Source organism: Grampus griseus, assembly GCF_964374135.1.
Source record: "Grampus griseus genome assembly, chromosome: 8".
Lineage (NCBI taxonomy): Eukaryota > Metazoa > Chordata > Mammalia > Artiodactyla > Delphinidae > Grampus > Grampus griseus.
In genome coordinates this window covers 97116949-97140386 of record NC_139002.1, presented here as the reverse complement: position 1 = coordinate 97140386, position 23438 = coordinate 97116949, and the positions used below count along the sequence as shown (strand labels likewise).

Below are 23438 nucleotides of genomic sequence, written 5' to 3'. Positions count from 1 at the left end.
GGCCTGCATATCGCAAAAAATAATAATAATAATAATAATTGGTGTTTCAGGGGTAAACCTCTGATACCTGGCAAACTTGGCTGTCTAGAACATCTCTTTCTCTTAATTTGTTTTGCTGTTTTACTTCTTTTATGTATTTTTTTGCAGTGTCTTTTTTTAAATCATTTCATGTCCTTATTCACTTAAAATATGAAGTCTCTCATTTTTAGATTTTAGGAATTTTTTTCAGTACTCTAATTACACACTTTTCTTCTGGTCCTTTTTCTTATGTGATACATTCCTTTTAAAAAAGAAAGTCTCATGAAAAACGCCTAGTCTAGAACTAGCATGAGTTCTTCATTTGGGAGTAAAGACCAGATCCCATATCAGAAATCTCTGGGCAGTAAGGGAAAACAGTTTTTTTATGCTTTAGAGGACTGCCCACTTATTTTGAGCTATGTTTAATATGGGGGATTCCTCCAAACAAAATATGGACAGTCCCCTTGAGTATTATAAAATGACATTTACTTGTTTAACTAGTAGTAAATTTGCTTTCTATAGGATAAAAAGGAATAGATTGCTTATACACCCAATGAAATGGTTTGTTTTAGATCAGAGGAGACTTGCCTTACTTGGTCCCAAGAGCTCTAAGCTAACTTAGGCCTTTCTTGAACCAGAGGACTGAAATGTGGGTTTGGTTAAGTCTGAAGTCTTTCTAAAATCTCTAGATAACTCTGGGATGATGCTTATAAAAATAACACAAGGATAGCCACTGTTTCTTGAGTGCTTGATGTTTCCGTGCCATCTGTTAGTACTACTTCCTTGCATAAAGTCACTGGCTTTGTATGATATGGCCCTTTTCAGTCTGCCCTTTCTCTCAACTCCTGTTTTGGCCACATGAGTTGCAGTTCTGTTCTTTATCTTGCCTAGCTCTTTCAGGCTTTTCACACACATGCCTGAAACAATCTCTTATTAAATCTAGTCATTATGCCTATGCCTGGCTAATCCATATTAATTTCCTTTAGTTCTCAGCCTAAATATCACTTTCTCAAGGAGACCTTCCCTGACCCTCCAGTCCAGGTTAAGTACCTCTGTTACACCCTCATAGTATTGCCCCTGGGCTACTGTATTTCACTTCCCATACTCAGTAAGTAGATAAGTGCCTAATACAGAATAGTGTCAGATCATGAGATGCTACTCTGTATTAGGTACTTAGCTACATACTAAGTGTACCTGTGGGACAGGGGGATAATATGGGTATTTGCGGGGATTCTTAACAGGTATAAAGCAGAAATCTCATTTTCACTTCAACAGTTCACCATTACAGTTAGTTGAATCACCTTAGGCAAGTTAGTTAACCTCTATGTCTCAGTTTTCTTGTCTGTAAAATGGGGCTAATATCAATCTCAGAGTTATGAGAATTAAATGAGTTAGTATATGTGAAGTGCTTAGAATAGTGCCTGGCACATAATGAATGCTCCAGAAGTGTGTATTAAATAAGGAACCACATGAAGATGGTACTGTTACGACGGATAATGAAACTGAGGCTCAGCTAGTGTGTGACAAAGCAAGCTTTAGAACTCAGATCTAACTCCAGCGCCCAACACGACAATTTAGATTGAATTTAATTTTGACTAGAGTGCTCTGTAATAAGATTTATTACAAGCAACTGTTCTGCCATGACTTTACCAAATGATTCTAAAATTAAAATTTCCCTCTTTTAATGGATTTTATAATCAAAAAATAGGTACTAAAAAAAGTGACAAAAATCTTATAAATTTTTTGAAATCTATTACTTAATAATTTTTCACTTTGAAAGTGGGTTTACTTTAGAATTCCATTAAATATATCATGTTTCCCTTTCACATTTAAATACGCATTCAACATACAATATTTTATTTATAAACTCAAAGAACACATTTATTGTATATTTAAGACTTCTATGATTTGATGAAATTGTGCTATTTTAGGAATTATGTGTTAGAGGACGAAGCACTCTGCTGGATGCTGGGGTAATAAATAAGATTCAGGGGGCTTCCCTGGTGGTTCAGTGGTGAAGAAGCCTCCTGCCAATGCAGGGGACACGGGTTCGAGCCCTGGTCTGGGAAGATCTCACATGCCATGGAGCAACTAAGCCCATGCGCCACAACTACTGAGCTTGCGCTCTAGAGCCCACGAGCCACAGCTGCTGAGCCCACATGCCACAACTACTGAAGCCCGTGTGCCTAGAGCCCATGCTCCACAATGAAGAGTAGGCCCCTGCTCGCCACAACTAGGGAAAGTCCGTGTGTAGTGACGAAGACAAAATGCAGCCAAAAATAAAAAAATAAATTTATTTAAAGAAAAAAAAGATTCACATCTTTCTTTCAAAGGAGATATGGTGTCCAAAAAATGTTAAGGGGAAGAATTGAGGCTTATGGGATGAGTATAGACAGATCCATCCTCAAGGTGCCAGGCTGGAATTATAAAGTTTTAGAGCTTTTAAAAGCATTATGATAGAAAATATTGAAACTTGTTGTTTAAAAAAGAAAACAGAGGGCTTCCCTGGTGGCGCAGTGGTTGAGAGTCCGCCTGCCGATGCAGGGGACACAGGTTCGTGGCTAGGCCCGTGAGCCATGGCCACTGAGCCTGCGTGTCCGGAGTCTGTGCCCTGCAACGGGAGAGGCCACAACAGTGAGAGGCCCGCGTACCGCAAAAAAAAAAAAAAGAAAAAAGACATGGCTAGGTATTAAAGTGAGAAGTAAAAATTCTTTAGCTAGTCCCTTTAGCTACTCTTTTAAAGTGGTCATAGTTAAGTTTTCTATGGATCCATCCAGAAAAGTTTTATGTGCTTTCAAACATGTACAATGTTGTATTAGTTTTCTATGACCGCTGAAACAAATGACCACAAATTTGGTGGCTTAAAACAACAGTAATTTATTCTCTCACATTTCTGGAGTCCAGAGCCCAAAATTTAGGGTGAGTAGGAGTTTAGGATTAAAATATACACACTACTGTATATATAAAAGAGATAACCAACAAGGACCTACTGCACAGGGAACTACACTCAGTATCTTGTAATAACCTATAATGGAAAAGAATCTTAAAATCCACACATGTGTGTGTGTGTGTGTGTGTGTGTGTGTGTGTGTATGTATGTATATCTGAATCACTTTGCTGCACGCCTGAAACTACCACAACACTGTAAATCAACAATATTTCAATAAGAATTTTTTTAAAAATTTAGGGTGAGTCTTACTGGAGGCTAATATTGAGGCAAAGACATACTTCTCCAGAGGCCCTGGGGAAGCACTGCTTCCTTGCCTCTTCAGCTTCTGGCGTCTCTTGGTATCCCTTGGCTTGTGTTGCATCACTCCAGCCTCTTCTGATCTTGCTCTTCTCCATCTCACATCGCCTTCTTGTCTGTGTGTGTCAGATTTCCCTCTGTTACCCTCTCATAAGGGTACATGTGATTGCATTCAGGCTCACCCAGATAATCCAGGATGATCTCCCCATCTCAATATCCTTAATTTAATCACATCTGCAAAGACCCTTTTTCCACATAAAACATTTAAAGTTTTCAGGGATTACAGCCCAATATCTTTGGGGGTCATTATCAGCCTACCACCAGTGTGTATGACCCTCTTTTTTATTTTTACTAAACACAAAAAAAGGAATTAGACTTCATAGGCTATCTCCAAATTTCTTTTTAAAACTTAATAATAGATTTCTTCCGCATCAGTATTTAAATATCTTCTTTAGTCTTCTTTGTCTTTTTTTTTCTTTAAATACCTATAGAGCATTTTATTGAATAGACAGGTATCTCACTTTTTTTTTAATTGCAGCTTAAAAAAAAAGCATGTAACAAAATAATTACCATCGTAATCATTTTAAATTAACTACATTCACATTGTGGTGAAACACATCTCAAAACCTTTTTCATCTTGCAAATCTGATACACTGTACCCATTAAACAACTTTCCTTTTCCTCCTTCCCCCAGCCCCTAATAACCACCATTCTACTTTCTGTTGCTAATTTAATAGTTTGGATACCTCATGTAAGTGGAATCATATAATATTTGTCTTTTTGTGACTTGCTTATTTCACTTAGCATGATATCCTCAAAGTTTATCCATATTGTAGCATGTAACCGGATTTCCTTCCTTTTTAAGACTACTATTCCATTGTATGTATTTACCACATTTTGCTTATCCATTCATTCATTCTTCTGTGGACATTTGGGTTGCTTCTACTACTTTGAACATGGATGTACAAATCTGAGCCCCAGCTTTCAATTCTTTTGGATATATATATACACACACCCATACATACACTTAGAAGTGGAATTGCTGGATCATATGGTAATATGGTATTCTATTTTTACTTTTTTTGAGGTTACTTCATACTGTTTTTGAGGTTACTCCATACTGTTTTCCATAGCAGTTGCACCATTTTACAATCCCACCAACAGTGTACAAGTGTTGCAGTTTCTCTACATTCTTGCCAACGTTTGTTATTTTCTGTTTTTTTTTTAAATTGGTTTGTTTATTTGATAGTAACCATTCTAATGGGTGTGAGGGATATCTCATTGTGGTTTTGACTTGCGTTTCTCTGATGATTAGTGATGTTGAGCATCTTTTCCTATGATCGTTGGCCATTTGTATATCATCTTTGTAGAAACGTCTATTCAAGTCTTTTGCCCATTTTTAATTGGGTTATTTGGAGTTTTGTTGTTTTGGGAGTTCTTTTTTTTAACATCTTTATTGGAGTATAATTGTTTTACATGTTGTGTTAGTTTCTGCTGTATAACAAAGTGAATCAACTATATGCATACGTATATCCCCATATCCCCTCCCTCTTGTGTCTCCCTCCCACCCTCCTTATCCCACCCCTCTAGGTGGTCGCAAAACACCGAGCTGATCTCCCTGTGCCATGCAGCTGCTTCCCTCTAGCTATCTATTTTACATTTGGTAGTGTGTATATGTCAGTGCTACGCTCTCACTTTGTCCCAGCTTACCCTTCCCCCTCCCCATGTCCTCAAGTCCGTTCTCTACGTTTGTGTCTTTATTCCTGTCCTGCCCCTAGGTTCATCAGACCATTTTTCTTTTACGATTCTATATATATGTGTTAGCATACGGTATTTGTTTTTCTCTTTCTGACTTAACTTCACTCTGTATGATGGACTCTAGGTCCATCCACCTCACTACAAATAACAATTTCGTTTCTTTTTATGGCTGAGTAATATTCCATTGTATATATGTGCCACGTCTCCCCCCCCCCAATTTATTTATTTATTTTTGGCTGTGTTGGGTCTTCGTTTCTGTGCGTGGGCTTTCTCCAGTTGCAGTGAGCGGGGGCCGCTCTTCATCGCAGTGCGCGGGCCAATCTTCATCATGGTGCGTGGGCCTTTCACTGTCAGCCTCTCCCATTGTGGAGCACAGGCTCCAGACGCGGAGGCTCAGTAGTTGTGGCTCACGGGCTTAGTTGCTCCACGGCATGTGGGATCTTCCCAGACCAGGGCTCGAACACGTGTCCCCTGCATTGGCAGGCAGATTCTTAACCACTGCGCCACCAGGGAAGCCCTGCCACATCTTCTTTATCCATTCATCTGTCGATGGACACTTAGGTTGCTTCCATGTTCTGGCTATTGTAAATAATGCTGCAGTGAACATTGTGGTACATGACTCTTTTTGAATTATGGGTTTCTCAGGGTATTTGCCCAGTAGTGGGTTTGCTGGGTCATATGGTAGTTCTATTTTTAGTTTTTTAAGGAACCTCCATACTGTTCTCTGTAGTGGCTGTATCAATTTACATTCCCACCAACAGTGTGGGAGGGTTCTGTTGTGGGAGTTCTTGATATTCTCTGGATATTAACCCCTTATCAGATAAATGATTTATAAATATTTTCTTCCCTTCTGTAGGTTATCTTTTCACTCTGTTTATTGTGTCCTTTGATACACAAAAGTTTTTAAGTTTGATATAGTCCCCATTGTCCTATTAATTTTTATGTATGGTGTAAGGTAAACGTCCAACTTCATTCTTTTGCATGTAGCTATCCAGTTTTTCCAGTCACCATTTGTTGAAGAGACCATCCTTTCCCCTTTGAATGGTCTTGGCACCCTTGTCATAGATCATTTTACCCTAAACGCAAGGGATTATTTTTGGGTTCTCTATTCTGTTCCATTGGTCTGTTTGTCTTTATGCCACTACCACACTGTTTTGATCATTGTGACTTTTTAATGTGTTTTGGAATCAAGAAGAGAGCCCTGCAACATTTTTTTTTCAAAAGTGTTTTGACCATTCAGGGTCCTTTGAGATTCCATATGAATTTTAGGATTAATTTTTCTATTTCTACAAAAAAAATGCTGTTGGAATTTTGAGAGAGATTGTGTTGAATCTATAGATTATTTTCTGATATATGGAATCTTAATAATACTAAGTCTTCCAATCCATGGGTATGGGATGTCTTTTCATTTATTTGTGTCTTCTTTAATTTCTTTCAGCATTGTTCTGTAGTTTTCAGTGTACAAGTCTTTCATCTCCTTGGTTAGATTTATTCCCAAATATTTTGTTCTTTTCAATGCTATTGTAAGTGGAGTTGTTTAAACTAACACAACTTTGTAAATGAACTATACTCCAATAAAAAAATTTTTTAAGTTTATTTTAGTATATGTAAGTTATACCTCAGTAAACCTGACTTAAAAGTTCTTAGATTGGGGGACCTCTTCTCCCTCTGATCCTCAGTTAACACTACTTCTGACAGCTGAGAACACAGGTAACTAGGAGCAGTCGGGGGAGGGGGGGGGACGCTGCTATACGTTTTCATTTTAGTTTTAAAAGGAATGTAACAGAAAAGGCAGACAGTATTTGTTGAGCGTTATGTATTTTATTTACCAAATACTTATGTATAGCAATTAATTCTAGGCACTTTACAAATATAATAAACTTAACTCATTTAATTCTCCTAATAACCCAATAAGGTGAAAAAATTCCTCATTTTACAAATAGAAAACAGAAGCACAGAGAGGTAGGAGTTGTCTAAAACCACACAGCTAATAAACGGCACAACCAGATTTGAACTAAGCATTCTGGCCCCAGAGTCCATGCTCTTAATCTCTAAGTTGGCCTCTTTCCTTCACTGAATATGATCTAATAAGGAATTCCAGTTAATGCTTAAAACTTCTTTCCCCCTTGCTCTGGCTATGTGTACAATAAATATTTTTCTTATCTCTGCTTGATTTGTTGCAGGAAAAACATTACAATGAAGAAGGATTTTTTAAAAGCACAAGAAATGCTACCTTTCTAATATATGAACTATCATTTTCCCATGTTTTCTTCCATATATAATATTTGCTAAATCATTTCCTAAACAGTTTCAACTTTGCCCTGTTAAGGAGAATACTTCTATCTGGTAATTTGTTGAATTATGAAGGTTTTACATGTCCAGTTGAGTCTCTTCATGGTATAGTAAAGAAAAAGATACAGTAACCAAAATAAGATGGGCTGTGTTTGGGCTGTGATATTTGGTAAGATATCTAAGTATTACTTAGGAATATTTATATAAAATGTCTTTGCTTTGGGGCAAAAGATATAAATCTGATTGTACTGAGCTGTACAGTAAATGGATTTTTTCTCTCTAAATTCTTAATTCACTAATAAACACAGCACTGGGTATTATCCATTTGTGTGTGTGCATGCGCACATATACTCACTGCAGTATGCTTATTGAAGTTATCTGGACTCCTGTGTCAAAATAAGTGTTGGTCATACCTTTTGTGTTAATTATTTATTGAGTATTCATTTGGTATCACACAGAAAAAAGATGAGTGAGCTACATTCCAACCCTTGCCCTTGAGGTGCTCACAATCTAATGGGAAGGCTGATCTACAAACTGTTACTCTCAGAGCAGTGTGATAAGCTTGATACAGACAGAATGAAAGAAGGTCTTAATTACTTAATTCAAAAGTATCATTCACAGTTAAATGCACTTTAAAATGAGATTTTTTTGGCAGTTCAAAATCAGACTATTCTAATCTGAATCAGTATCTCTTCATGATAACCTTAGCCTAGAATTTTCTAAGACCTTCAGAATAAGGGTAATCTGGGTCTGCTCCATATTAGAGCAGTCTTTGGGCCTGTTCTTTGGAATCTAAATTTCCTCTTGAACCCCTTTTTGGGATAGAAGATGTTAGGGCACTTGTAAATGGTCTTTAGCTTTACTAAATTGATTCCCGTAGAGGTTTGGTGGTGGCTTACGGTTTTAATAAGGTATGTTTATTCATCAAGATTAGATGAAGGTAACACCAGCTTAATAACCACATAAATTTCTTTCCTGACAGTTATAAAGGAGACACAGAATGCATACAAACCTTATAATCTGAGATTGAGGAAAAATTCCTCCTATGAAAAGAAATTTAAAATTCATTAATGACCTGTGGAGACCTCAGAGACCATTACTTAACTCCCTGAGATATTAATCCAGTTTCTCCTACAATTTTTCACAAGAACTCTTCATATTACATTAGATGACTGCACATCACAATTGTATTTGCACGCAAGATTTCTTTATCTACATAGACTTGTAGTGAATTCTTGGCCAATGTTTCAAAGATCACATTTTACTCACAAGAAGGAGAATGTTATTTTTCTATTTTGCCCCCTACTTCCGTCTTCTATCGTTGTCTAGGATTCCTCATGTTGTACAGAAGAGAAAGAAGTCACTGAGAGGGTGAGGTGAAGCAGTGCAGGCTGTCAGAATTCTTTTCTGTGCCTTTGAGTTGCCATTTGAAAAACACTAACCGCTGAAGTTAATGGAAGAAGCCACTTACATAATGGGGGCTATATGTTTACCCTGATGCTTTGACTGTTTCCTGCAGCAACTTTTTTCGCCCCTGGAGGAGGAATTAGGATTGTGATAGTAAGAACAGGTCACCTCCTTTGTTTCTGGAACATTATCTGTGTTGCCACAAAAAAAGAGGTCCCCACCCAGCTGCGGTGGAGTTTCCCTGGCTGGGCCTCCATTCACCTCTTGCCTTGGAAGCCCTCTGGGCTGGAAGGAGCGCCCTGGGTCCTGCAGACCTCTGAGCAAAGGCACGCTGCGGCCCCTTTAAGCCGTCAGTGTGTGCTGGGGCGGGGGCGAGGTGGGGCGGGCACTCAGACAGTGAGCTCTGGGCCCCGCCCCCGAGGAGGCGTTTCTCAGCGGCCTCGGCACCAATGCCACCACCGCCCCCGCCCGTCCGGTATTCCTGCAGATTCTGCCTCGGACCGTAGGGCCCCGACCTCTCCCTGCCTGGGGAGCGTAAGTGTCAAACTGCGGGCTAGGGTCAAGCATCCCGTGCCCATGCCGGAAGTCCTGGTGGACTGTACAGGGGACTTTCCTGGCCTATCAGAGGCTAAGGCGGCGAAAGAGCGTAAACAATGCCGGCTGCAGGGAGCTAAAGCCTGGGGCATCTGCTCTACTTCTGGGTGGTGACAGCGGCCCTAGGGTGCTGGTCTGGATATGCAGTGGTTGAGCGGTGCCCAGAACCTAGCTTTGCCCCAGCCTGGTTCCTACTTGGAGTGAGGCGAGGATTGCTTTTACCCTGTATAATCCAACTAAGCTAGATGGGTGGAGCTGGATCTAGTGCCCTGGGCCTTGGGTCCTTAGCCTGGCATTTGGAGACCTGGGTAGCTTTGGGATGAGTAAGCATTAGATTTTCAGCTACCTTGGTACAATTGAGCAGTAACTCTGAAAGTTGACCTAATTCACAGCCGGGTTTAGCTCTGTGTCTCCCCAGAGGCCTGTGTTACTAGAGTCCCCCTTTTGAAGACACTGACGGTGATCATCTATTAGGGAGAGTCAGTTAACCCTCTTTCCCACTGATACGAATAGCACCGTGTGAAAGAGTCAGCTCTTTACCCCTGTCTGAAGGAACTGGTGGGAGGCCACCATCCCAGGACTAGTACAGTAAGCCCACCCAAGTTTGTTGAGATAACCTACTAGAGGAGCAGTTCACATTTCTGGCCCCCTGATAATGCAGAATACTACAAGAGGATAACACTGGTCGTTGTTAATGAGAATTACCTGGAGGTAGTGAGATTTTTTTAAATTAGAGGGAAAGGCTTGTCATTTTTGTTACTGGCTACTTAAGTGATGAGATTTTGTCTCGCTTAGCCAAGTAATAAAATTTAAAGTTTTCTGTGACAGTTACATAATTGCTATGCTTCTTTAATCCAGTTGGCCTTCTTAGACATAGATTGAGTAAAGATTTCTGGGCATGTATGTGTATTTTGTCTTATCCTTGTTTTCTAATTATTTCCTTTTTTGAGCAAATTTACATCATTCTTTATTGGTCGTTCAAAGGGTTTGCTTTTTCTTTTTTCTTTTTTTTTTTTTTTGCGGTACGCGGGCCTGTCACTGCTGTGGCCTCTCCCGCCGCGGAGCACAGGCTCCGGATGCACAGGCCCAGCGGCCATGGCTCACGGGCCCAGCCTCTCCGCGGCATGCGGGATCCTCCTGGACCGGAGCACGAACCCGTGTCCCCTGCATCGGCAGGCGGACTCTAAACCACTGCGCCACCAGGGAAGCCCAGGGTTTGCTTTTTGAGTGGGCAGAATTTTTCCTCAAACTTCTTTCAGACTCATTCTGTGCTTCTGCAGTAGCATTTCCTTAGCCAGAAGTGAGAGTCCAGGAATGGTAATCAGATCTAGATCTCTTGTGTTGTGATAGTGAAGAGCTTTTGAAGGTCAAGAGCTTGAGAATTAGCCATAAAATAGTTTTACTGTCATAGCTTCTTCTTCTTTTAGCTTTAGAAAGCTAAAACAGTATGTTTAGTAGCTGTATAACTATTTTTATAAGATGTCGTGGTACAGGAATTTAAAGTAAAAGGACACTACACATGGACCCTTGAGTGATGGGGAAGAGTGGTGGGTGGACTGAGAGATAGGAGACAAAGGTTCTAGCCCAACTCTCACATTACTGATGACTTAATCTCCCTGTGCCTTACTTTTAGCTGGTTGATGAATGAGAAAATGCATAGATTGCAGGGGTCTATATGTTAATGATAGTACATTATGCACACTTAAATATTGAACACTAAACTGAAATTTATTCTGAGTTCAGAGTTTACTCCAAGTTGTGTCTTTATGTATGTCTTTGGAAACATTTCTTAACCTTTGGTCTAAAAATAAATAATTACATCTAAACCTTCTTCAGCAGTAGTGTGGACTTTATGGTACTTGAGCTCTTTGGAAGACATTTTAGATACAGCCGTGGTATAAAATGATAATATTTCCGTGGAACAGATATATTTTAGCTGACTCCCTTGCCTTTTCCTCTGTTTTAGGCTAGGGTAAAACCTCCTGAGAGTGCCGAATAATTTGAAATTTCTGAGTATTTGTAGTATTGACTAGACTGAACCATAGCAAGCATCATATATAGGTCAAATTAATTTTATTAATGCTTCTCTTTGTTGGCAATTTTATTTACTCTTAAAGCATCAAACCTTGCTATGTAATGAAGACTTGATTTCATACATCTATGTTTATAGAATGTTTATATGTTTATAAAATCCAGAACCCTCTGTTCATTCCTGGTCCCACATTTCCAGCCACTTGAAGATCATATTTCTCAAGTCTAAAACCAAACTCATCATATTCTTAACCTCTCCTCCACTCCCCCAAAACAAACAACTCAGAACTTTCTTCTGAGATTTTTCTGTCATTAGCACCACTGTTCTCCAAGTCATGTAGACTGGAGCCTCCTACTAGGTCTCCTACATCCTTAGTTGCTAAGGCTTATTGATTCTGCTTCTTTAATGTAATTCCCTTCAGTCTCCTCTGCTCATCCTTTCCATTCCTAGGAGTCTGGCTTCTATTTATCTTTGTCCTCGAGTACTGCAGTAATTTCCTATCAGGACTCTACTTTCTCTCCCTTCCAATTCATTCTGCATAGATTTATCTTTCTAAAGTAATTAGGATCATGTCATTGCCCTGCTTCAGGTCATCAGCATCCTCTGCTGTTTAGCTTAATATTCAAGATTATACATGATTTGACCCTAGTCTGTCTTTCTGGTCTTATACTTAATAAATGGAGCCATTTAGTGTTCCCTAAACATGCTTAGTACTTTTCTACTTCCAAGACTTTGCCTTTCTTGTTTTCTCAGACTAAAATATCTCTTCTCCACTCCTGGTTTTGTTTTTGTTTTTATTTTTTTAAATCTACCTATCATTTATCACTGAGCTCAGATGTCATCCTTTCTATGAGATTTTTCACTGACCATCCCTTGCTCACTGGCGGTTGATCCTGTCTTTGAACTCCCTTAACCCTTATTTGTCTCTTGCTTGGGGCACTTTCCACATATAATACATTTTGTATTATGGTTATTTGTTTAGACATCTACTTTTACTCCTGTGAACTCCTTGAGTCATGGTTTACCCATAGGGAAATTCATCAAATGAATGCTTTAGGTAAAATTGGAATGGAGTAACTCCTTAGTGTTAGATCCTATTATTTTACACCCAGCCCATTCACATGTAAAATGATCGGCAACTTTAACAAATCACTCTTATCTCCTAAGGACTTCTGTTAGTAAACTTTGTTAGTTTGTTTTTTTAACAGTTTTAATGAGATACATAATTTACGTACCATTCACCCATTTAAAGTGTACAATTCACTGACTTTCAGTATATTCATAGATTTGTGCAGCCATCACTAACAGTCAATTTTAGAACACTTTCATTACCCCAAAAAGAAACCCCGCACTCCTTAACACCCTTCTAATATCCCCAAACACCCCAGTCATAGGCAACCTCTCATCTACTTTCTGTCTCTATAGATTTGCCTATTCTGGACATTTTATATAAATGGAATTATATAATAAGTGGTCCTTTGCAACTGACTTCTTTCACTTAATATAATGTTTTCAAGGTTCATCCATGTTGCAGCATGTATCAGTACTTCACTTCTTTTGTGTGTGTACACATAACGTAAAATTCACCATCTTAAGCATTTTTAAATATACAACTCAGTGGCATTAAATGCATTTGTAATGTTGTGTAGCTACCACCATCCATCTCCATAATTCTTTTCATCTTGTAGAACTGAAATTTTACACCCATTCAACAGTAACCCGTCATTACCCTTCTCCATCCATCTGCTGGCAACAATCATTCTACCTTCTATCTCTATGATTTTGACTACTCTAAGTACTTAATATAAGTGGAATCATACACTGTTTGTCTCTTTGTGGCTGGCTTAATTTCACTTAACATAACGTCTTCAAGGTTCACTCAGGTTATAGCATGTCCGAATTTCTGTCCTTTTAAAGCTGAATGATATTCTTTTGTATGTGTATACCACATTTTGCTTATCCATTCATCCATCAGTGGTCACTTGGGTTGCTTCCATATTTTAGCTGTTGTGAGTAATGCTGCTATGAACATGGGTGTACAGATATCTCTTCAAGATCCTGCTTTCGATTATTTTGGGCATATACCCAGAAGTGGAATTGCTGGATCATATTGTCATTCTGTTTTAATTTTTTGAGGAACGGCTATACTGTTTTCCACAGTAACTGTACCATTTTACATTGTCACCAACAGTGTACAAGGGTTCCAATTTCTCCATATCCTTGCCAACATTTGTTGTTTCCTGGGTTTTTGATAGTAGCCATCCTAATAGGTGTGAGGTAATACTTGTAGTTTTGATTTGCATTTCCCTAATGTTTGTAATCTTGAGCATCTTTTCATGTGCTTATTGGCCATTTGTCTGTCTTTGGATGAATGTCTAATCAAGTTCTTTGCCCATTTTTTAATCAAGTTGTTTGCTTTTTTTGTTGTTGAGTTTTAGGAATTCTTTATAGTACTTAATTTTTATTACTGAATCATACTCCATTCTGTGGATTTACCACGTTTTATCTATTTATCAGTGGATAGAGGTTTGGGTTGTTTCCACTCTTTGGCTATTATGAATGTTAGTTTGGTTTTAATTTGCTGTGTATATTGAAAACAGCACTACATTTCTCTAAAGAGATCACTCAGGCCTTTAACTGGTGTGACTTTTCATGAAATTGTTGGTTTATTCTACATGTATTCCGTTTTATGAACTCTGAGGGTCCTCTTCATTACTTCCTGAATATGTTCTAAATGTTCCTAAGGCCTTTACTTTCCTTTGTGATAATGGCTAGTTAAAATTTGCAGATAGAGGCAAAGTTTAACTTACAAACAGGTAGCCACTTTAATGACTTTCCCCTACTGTCCCCCCTGCAAATATTCTAGAATTATAGTCATAAATTTAAAACTAGTATGAGCTATAGAAATTATAGTCTACCACCCTTTAGTTTTTTTATTAATCTCAATGAAAGATTTTCCTTTTCAACTGGTAGAGTCAGTATTCAATGGAATAAGGGTTGTGAGGGAGAAGGGTCGGACTACGTGGATAACCCCAAATTATAATTAAAACTGTAGTCATTTCTTTCTTACGCAAAGACAGGTTAACAGTGTTCTGAGGCCCAACTGGGTAGTTAGGCTTGATTATTCGGCAGCTGCTGATTAGGGATGATTCCCCCTTACCAACTAACTGTATTTTAAATTTCCCTAAATTACCTAAGTCCTTTGGAGGCAAATAAACTTGTCTTTCATACATACTCTCATTTGCCCTTTATATTTTTATTGAGTTAAGTAATCACCAAAATAATTCTTACTATTTATACTGTAGAGTGTGAATAGATTTCACTATAGATAATGTAGAAACCATATGTAGGTCAGTTGTAGGAATTTCACCAAACTAGGTATCAAGAAATCTCTTTCAGGGATTTCTCTGGTGGCACAGTGGTTAAGAATCCGTCTGCCAATTCAGGGGCCACGGGTTCGATCCCTGGTCCGGGAAGATCCCACATGCTGCGGAGCAACTAAGCCTGTGCACCACAACTACTGAGCCTGTGCTCTAGAACCCATGAGCCACAAATACTGAGTGTGTGTGCCACAACTACTGAAGCCTGCGTGCCTAGAGCCTGTGCTCCGCAACAAGAGAAGCCACCGCAATGAACCACAGCATAGAGTAGCCCCCGCTCACTGCAAGTAGAGAAAACCCGTGTGCAGCAATGAAGACCCAACGCAGCCAAAAATAAATTAAAAAAAAGAAATCTCTTTTAGACCATTCTCCCCTACTTAAGTGACATTGGGCAGGACGCTGAACCTCTTTTTCCCCATATGTAAAAAGAGGATAATGATACTTTATTTATTTATTTGACCCTTTTGAAGATAGAGATTAATAAGACAAAAGGCTTTTGCTCAAGAGAATCTTATAGTTTAGTAAGAGTCACATAACTAAGAATAATATGAAAAAGAAAGAAACTAAACCTGAATGAGATAATATAACAGCGTGCTTGCATTTACATTATGAAATACATAGAAAATGAATGATTGTAAAAATACATGTAAAATATAAAGTGCTACTGAAATACAGGGTGGGTGTTAACCATTATTTTAACTAGGGACTTTGAGATGATTGTAAGCAGTGCCCTAAAGTCTTTTTTTTTTTTTTTTCTTTTTTACAATTCTACATTCACATTTATTTATCTAATACAATGGAAATACAAAGGAGAAAATAAAGTCTCAATAAATAAAGGACAGAGCTAGCTTTTTTAAACCTTTCATATTTTACTCTTAAAACTACTGTTGTCCAACAACATTTATATATCATAGTGTTTCCACATCAAAACTGATGGCAGAGTTACATGTCCTCAGGGAATGCCCTAAAGTTTTTGATCATAGAATTTGAAAGGTTGTAGATCAAGAGATTTTAAGCTGGGTTAGAATTCAGGGACTCTGTAAATTTGTATGGAAAAATAATTACATCTTTATTTGCACTAATCTTATAACTGAAATTCCTTTTTCTTTCTTTCTTTTTTTTTTTTTTTTGGTCTGCGTTGGGTCTTTGTTGCTGCGTGCGGGCTTTCTGGTTGCAGAGAGCGGGAGCTACTCTTCATCGCAGCGTGCGGGCTTCTCATTGCAGTGGCTTGCTTGTTGTGGAGCATGGGCTCTAGGTGTGCGAGCTTCAGTAGTCGTGGCACCTGGGCTCAGTAATTGTGGCACACGGGCTTATTTGCTCCACGGCATGTGGGATCTTCCCGGACCAGGGATCGAACCCCGTGTCCCCTGCATTGGCAGGTGGATTCTTAACCACTGTGCCACCGGAAGTCCTAACTGAAATTTTGACATTTTCTTCAGTTAATAATGTAGGCAATAAACTACAATAATATTATAAGAACCTATGCCTTTGTCACCAATAGAAATCATTTTCATAATCATGTTATGTAGTATATAAAAATATTTTTAGGGCTTCCCTGGTGGCGCAGTGGTTGAGAGTCCGCCTGCCGATGCAGGGGACACGGGTTCGTGCCCCAGTCTGGGAAGATCCCACATGCCGTGGAGCGCCTGGGCCCGTGAGCCATGGCCGCTGAGCCTGCGCGTCCGGAGCCTGTGGTCCGCAACGGGAAAGGCCACAACAGTGAGAGGCCCGCATACAGTAAAAAAAAAAATATATACATATTTTTTATTCATAACAAGAGTTACAGTAGTTATTAAATCTGCTGCTGGATTTTATTTAATATATTAATGGAGAAGCCCATATATTCACATTTCAAAATATTTTGATAACTATATTTCAACATAACTATATTATATTCAACATATATAACTATTTCAACATAACTGATTTAATATGATCATATATTTTATGCATTAAACAATATTCTGAGGTGCCTATAGACTTGCTCTTTTAATCCTATAAAATTCCAAAATAAAGTCAACTGTAATTTAGAAATGAAATAAATTCAAATTTGGGATGCCAAATAATGATAGTAAGTTGCTAACATTTTTTGAGCCCTTGCTAGATGCCAAGTACCTAGTCTAAGAGCTTTACATGTACTGACTCATTTAATCCACACAACAATTCTCTGAGGTATGTATTATTATTCCCACTTTACACACAAGCATGCTGAGGCAATATATATTTGGCTAAGTAACTTACCCAAGGCCTCAACCTCAAGTTAGTGGTGGTTTTGAAGATACAGAATTCTTTTAATTTTTTTTAAGTGTAGATTTGCAGCCAGACATAGAAAGTAATAAAGTTTCCCTCAAGTAGCAAAAACTCAAATTTGATAAGACTGTTACTGCATTTTGAGTTATTGTGGGTTTTTTTTCTTTCCCCAGCATACATTAATTGATCATTTTATATGTGTCAGACACTGTACATGGTGGTCTAAGGGGCTCATCTACCTGTCCTGTAGATGCTGGTTTCATCTAAACTCTAACCTGGGGCTCTTCTCACTATGTACTCTCCCTCAGTACTATCATCCACCCCCTTGGTTTTAATTACATTTATCTACTGATAACTCCTAAATTTTTATCTCTCTCTTGAATACCAGGCTTGAATCTCCAGCTGCTTCCCGCATCTACCCTCGTCTAGTGTACATGTCAAACTCAGCTTGCCCAAAACTTCATTTTCATCTGTGTCTTATACTCCTTCTACAGTCACTCAATAAAGACAGTCCTTGACATTCCTTGTAGCTCTAAAATCCATCCCGTTTTCTCCACCTGCATTGCTACTACTCTAAGTTCCAGGCCATCATCATCCTTCATTTAGATTACAGCCTTCTAACTGATTTCCCTCCATTGTTAACTGCCTTCCAAGACATTCTTTACATTGCTTTTATATTTACATTATATAGTCTTTGAAAAATGCAAGTTTGGTAGCATATGAAATTTTCCTGTCTACAGTCCTTCAAAGTCTCCTTCTACCTTTGGGATAAAGTCTAAATTCCTTAACATTGCTTACAAGACCTTCCAGGGTCTGATTTGGACTACTTTCTAGCCTTACTCTTTATACCCTTTCACTTTTCTTGTTGCATTTTATACTTTAGCCTTGCTGAACTTTTTTCAGTTCCTCAAATCACTATAATAAAAGAAGATAGAATAGATGTTATGGCAGTTTCTAAACACTTACCTCTATTTCTGTACTTATCTCTGAATGATAAGTTTGTGAAACAGCACAAGTCTTTGGACCACACTTTTAGTAGATTTAAACTACAGTATACCACATGGATGAATTTTACAAATGAAACATTGAATGAAAAAAGCAACTTATGGAAGACTACAACATTTTTCTAAGGCTCACAAACAAGCACAGTTAATTTTATTTAGGAATATGTGACTGACTACAGCATAGAACCAGGTGAACTTTAGGAAAGTGCTTCTGTGGTAAGAAGGATGGGGTAGGAAAGAAATGCACAGGTGCAGTAATAATATTAGTAGTGTCCTAATTTTCAGTTTGGGTGGTAGGTCAATATATCAATTTTATTGTAATGCTTCCTAACACATATATTGTATATATTTTCTTATATATGTAAAAAATTAAATTGTAAAATTATTTTAAAATTAAAATAATTATGGGGAAAAATTAGTGAAGTGCTTTTTTTCGTAGTATATTGATCCTGGAAAACGATAAATACAGAGCAGTAGTCCTCAGTGTCACACGTATACACAAAACACTATCCATTATTTCAGTGGCTGGGAAAGTTTTGTGTTTTTTTAATAAATTTATTTATTTATTTTAAAATTTTTGGCTGTGTTGGGTCTTTGTTGCTGTACGCAGGCTTTCTCTACTTGCAATGAGCGGGGGCTACTCTTCGTTGCAGTGCACAGGCTTCTCATTGTTGTGGCTTCTCTTGTTGCGGAGCACAGGCTCTAGTCGCGCAGGCTTCAGTAGTTGTGGCTTGCTGGCTCTAGAGCAGGCTCAGTAGTGGTGGCACATGGGCTTAGTTGCTCTGCAACATGTGAGAGCTTCCCAGGCCAGGGCTCGAACCCATGTTCCTTGCATTGACAGGCAGATTCTTAACCACTGCGCCACCAGGGAAGCCCTGGGAAAGTTTTGGTATGAAGCAAGCCTTTCCTTTGAATGGAAAGCAGCAAAATCTTAAACACTAATTTTTTTTAAAAACTGAAGCTATGAAGTAGTAGAAGCCATTTCAGAAAATATAGCACAGTGACATCAATATTTTAATTTTTTTTGAAGATTTTTAATCACAGTTTCAATTTCGTTACTTGTGATTGGTCTGTTCATATTTTCTATTTCTTCCTGGTTCAGGAAGGTTATACCTTTCTAAGAATTTGTCCACAAAAAGAGTCATGTACCAAAATGTTCATTGCAGCTCTATTTATCTCTATTTAGGAGATAGAAACAACCTAAGTGTCCATCATTGGATGAATGGATAAAGAAGATGTGGCACATATATACAATGGAATATTACTCAGCCGTAAAAAGAAACAAAATTGAGCTATTTGTAATGAGGTGGATAGACCTAGAGTCTGTCATACAGAGTGAAGTAAGTCAGAAAGAGAAAGACAAATACCGTATGCTAACACATATATATGGAATTTAAGAGAAAAAAATGTCATGAAGAACCTAGGGGTAAGACAGGAATAAAGACACAGACCTACTAGAGAATGGACTTGAGGATATGGGAAGCGGGAAGGGTAAGCTGTGACAAAGCGAGAGAGAGGCATGGACATATATACACTACCAAACGTAAGGTAGATAGCTAGTGGGAAGCAGCCGCATAGCACAGGGAGATCAACTCTGTGCTTTGTGACCGCCTGGAGGGGTGGGATAGGAAGGGTGGGAGGGAGGGAGACACAAGAGGGAAGAGATATGGGAACATATGTATATGTATAACTGATTCACTTTGTTATGAAGCAGAAACTAACACACCATTGTAAAGCAGTTATACTCCAATAAAGATGTAAAAAAAAAAAATACACATCAGAAAAAAAAAAAGAATTTGTCCATTTCTTCCAGGTTGTCCATTTTATTGGCATAGAGTTGCTTGTAGTAGTCTCTTAGGATGCTTTGTATTTCTGTGGTGTCTGTTGTAACTTCTTTTTCATTTCTAATTTTATTGATTTTAGTCCTCTCCCTCTTTTTCTTGATGAGCCTGGCTAAAGGTTTATCAATTTTATCTTTTCAAAGAACCAGCTTTTAATTTTATTGATCTTTGCTATTTTCTTTGTTTTATTTCATTAATTTCTGCTCTTTATGATTTCCTTCCTTCTACTAACTTTGGGTTTTGTTTGTTGTTCTTTCTCTAGTTCATTTAGGTGTAAGCTTAGATTGTTTATTTGAGATTTTTCTTGTTTCTTGAGGTAGGCTTGTATTGCTATAAACTTCCCTCTTAGAACTGCTTTTGCTGCATCCCATAGGTTTTGGATCTCGTGTTTTCATTGTCATTTGTCTCTAGGTATTTTTTGATTTCCTCTTTGATTTCTTCAGTGATCTCTTGGTTATTTAGTAACGTATTGTTTAGCCTCCATGTGTTTGGGTTTTTTACATTTTTTTCCCTGTAATTGATTTCTAATCTCATAGCGTTGTGGTCAGAAAAGATGCTTGATATGATTTCAGTTTTCTTAAATTTACTAAGGCTTGATTTGTGACCCAAGATGTGATCTATCGTGGAGAATGTTCTGTGTGCACTTGAGAAGAAAGTGTAATCTGCTGTTTTTGGACGGAATGTTGTATAAATATCAATTAAATCTATCTGGTCTATTGTGTCATTTAAAGCTTGTGTTTCCTTATTAATATTCTGTCTGGATGATCTGTCCACTGGTGTAACTAAGTGAGGTGTTTAAGTCCCCCACTATGATTGTTACTGTCAATTTCCTCTTTTAGAGCTGTTAGCAGTTGCTTTATGTATTGAGGTGCTCCTATGTTGGGTGCATATATATTTATAATTGTTATATCTTCTTCTTGGATTGATCCCTTGATCATTATGTAGTGTCCTTCCTTGTCTCTTGTGACATTCTTTATTTTAAAGTCTTTTATCTTATATGAGTATTGCTACTCCAGGTTTCTTTTGATTTCCATTTGCATGGAATATCTTTTTCCATCCCCTCACTTTCAGTCTGTTTGTGTCCCTAGGTCTGAAGTGAGTCTCTTGTAGACAGCATATATATGGATCTTGTTTTTGTATCTATTCAGCAAGCCTGTGTCTTTTGGTTGGAGCATTTAATCCATTCACGATTAAGGTAATTATTGATATGTATGTTCCTGTTACCATTTTCTTAATTGTTATGGGTTTGGTTTTGTAGGTCCTTTTCTTCTCTTGTGTTTCCCACGTAGAGAAGTTCCTTTAGCATTTGTTGTAGAGCTGGTTTGGTGATGCTGAATTCTCTTAGCTTTTGCTTGTCTGTAAAGCTTTTGATTTCTCCATCGAATCTGAATGAGATCCTGGCCAGTTAGAGTAATGTTGGTTGTAGGTTCTTCCCTTTCATCATTTAAAATATATCGTGCCACTGCCTTCTGGCTTTTAGAGTTTCTACTGAGAAATCAGCTGTTAACCTTATGGGAGCTCCCTTGTATGTTATTTGTCGTTTTTCCCTTGTTGCTTTCAATAATTTTTCTTTGTCTTTAATTTTTGTCAATTTGATTACTGTGGGTCTTGGCTTGTTTCTCCTTGGGTTTATCCTGCCTGGGACTCTCTGCGCTTCCTGGACTTGGGTGGCTATTTCCTTTCCCATGTTAGGGAAGTTTTCGACTATAATCTCTTCAAATATTTTCTCTGGTCCTTTCTCTCTCTCTTCTCCTTTTGGAACCCCTATAATGTGAATGTTGTTGCGTTTAATGTTGTCACAGAGGTCTCCTAGGCTGTCTTCATTTCTTTTCATTCTTTTTTCTTTATTCTCTTCCATGGCAGTGAATTCCACCATTCTGTCTTCCAGGTCACTTATCCATTCTTCTGCCTCAGTTATTCTGCTATTGATTCCTTCTAGTGTAGTTTTCATTTCAGTTATTGTATTGTTCATCTCTGTTTGTTTGTTCTTTAATTAGGTCTTTGTTAAACATTTCTTGCATCTTCTCGATCTTTGCCTCCATTCTTTTTCTGAGGTCCTGGATCATCTTCACTATCATTATTCTGAATTCTTTTTCTGAAAGGTTGCTTATCTCCACTTCATTTAGTTGTTTTTCTGGGGTTTTATCTTGTTCCTTCATCTGGTACAAAGTTCTCTTTTTATTTTGTCTGTCTTGCTGTGAATGTGGTTTTCCTTCCACAGGCTGCAGAAGTGTAGTTCTTCTTGCTTCTGCTGTCTGCCCTCTGGTGAATGAGGCTATCTAAGAGGCTTGTGCAAGCTTCCTGATGGGAGGGACTGGTGGTGGATTGAGCTGGGTGTTGCTCTGGTGGGCAGAGCTCAATAAAACTTTAATCCGCTTGTCTGCTGATGCATGGGGCTGGGTTCCCTCCCTGTTGGTTGTTTGGACTGAGGTGACCCAGCTCTGGAGCCTACCCAGCTCTTTGGTGGGGCTAATGGCAGACTCTGGGAGGGCTCACGCCAAAGAGTACCTCCCAGAACTTCTGCTGCCAGTGTCCTTGTCCCCACGGTGAGCCACAGCCACCCCCAGCCTCTGCAGGAGACCCTCTAACACTAGCAGGTACGTCTGGTTCAATCTTCAGTGGGGTCACTGCTCCTTCCCCTGGGTCCTGATGCGCACACTACTTTGTGTGTGCCCTCCAAGAGTGGAGTCTCTGTTTCCCCCAGTCCTGTTGAAGTCCTGCAGTCAAATCCCGCTAGCCTTCAAAGTCTGATTCTCTAGGATTTCCTCCTTCCATTGCCGGACCCCCAGTTTGGGAAGCCTGACCTGGGGCTCAGAACCTTCACTCCAGTGGGTGGACTTCTGTGGTATAAGTGTTCTGCAGTTTGTGAGTCACCCATCCAGCAGTTGTGGGATTTGATTTTATTGTGATTGCGCCCCTCCTACCGTCTCATTGCGGCGTCTCCTTTGTCTTTGGATGTGGGGTATCTTTTTGGTGAGTTCCAGTGTCTTCCTGTCGATGATTGTTCAGCAGTTAGTTGTGATGCCGGTGCTCTCGCAAGAGGAAGTGAGAGCATGTCCTTCTCCACCATCTTGAACCAGTCTCTCACTTTGCTGTATACCTGGTTTCAGGACTTAATGAAGCTCAGATTCTTGATGTCCCATTACAGAAAGAATTCAGTGAGAGACAAAGTGATAGGTAAGAAGTGGATTTATTTAGAAAGAAACACACTCCACAGACAGAGTGTGGGCCATCTCAGAAGGCGAGAGTGGCCTTGGGAGAAACACATGCCACAGACAGAGTGTGGGCCACCTCAGAAGTTGAGAAAGGCTGACATCAATATTTTATATGAGGCAGTTTAGGTTAGGTAACCTTTTTCTTCATGTTTCGAAAAGCAACCAACAAGAAAAAAAAAGTATTGCAGAGAATTCACAGAATACCAACAATCGAATATTATTGTTCACATTCTCTTGGCTGGAAAATGTTTTTAAAACTTACATTGACTGTTTCTTTTTGAAACTCAGATAGGAAAGATTGCTTTTGCAGCTCAAACTTGTGCCAAGAAAGTAACATTAGAGGTTTTTAACCCAGGTTACATATTACAGTCACCTAGGAACTGAAAAAAAAATATTTTTT

General features: G+C 38.7%; 1 protein-coding gene across 2 annotated transcripts in view; it reads left to right on the top strand.

Moving 5' to 3' along the window:
- The window catches only part of CKAP5 (cytoskeleton associated protein 5), a 106340-nt gene that overhangs the window by 9055 nt on the left and 73847 nt on the right, over nt 1-23438 (top strand). Inside the window, exon 1 of one of the 2 annotated variants that reach the window (XM_082659484.1) lies at nt 9194-9256. The exons of the other annotated variant lie outside the window; for it this stretch is intronic. The gene's annotated coding sequence lies outside the window, so the exon portion shown is untranslated. Of the gene's footprint in view, nt 1-9193; nt 9257-23438 lie in introns of those variants that run through there. 2 annotated transcript variants of the gene reach the window in all.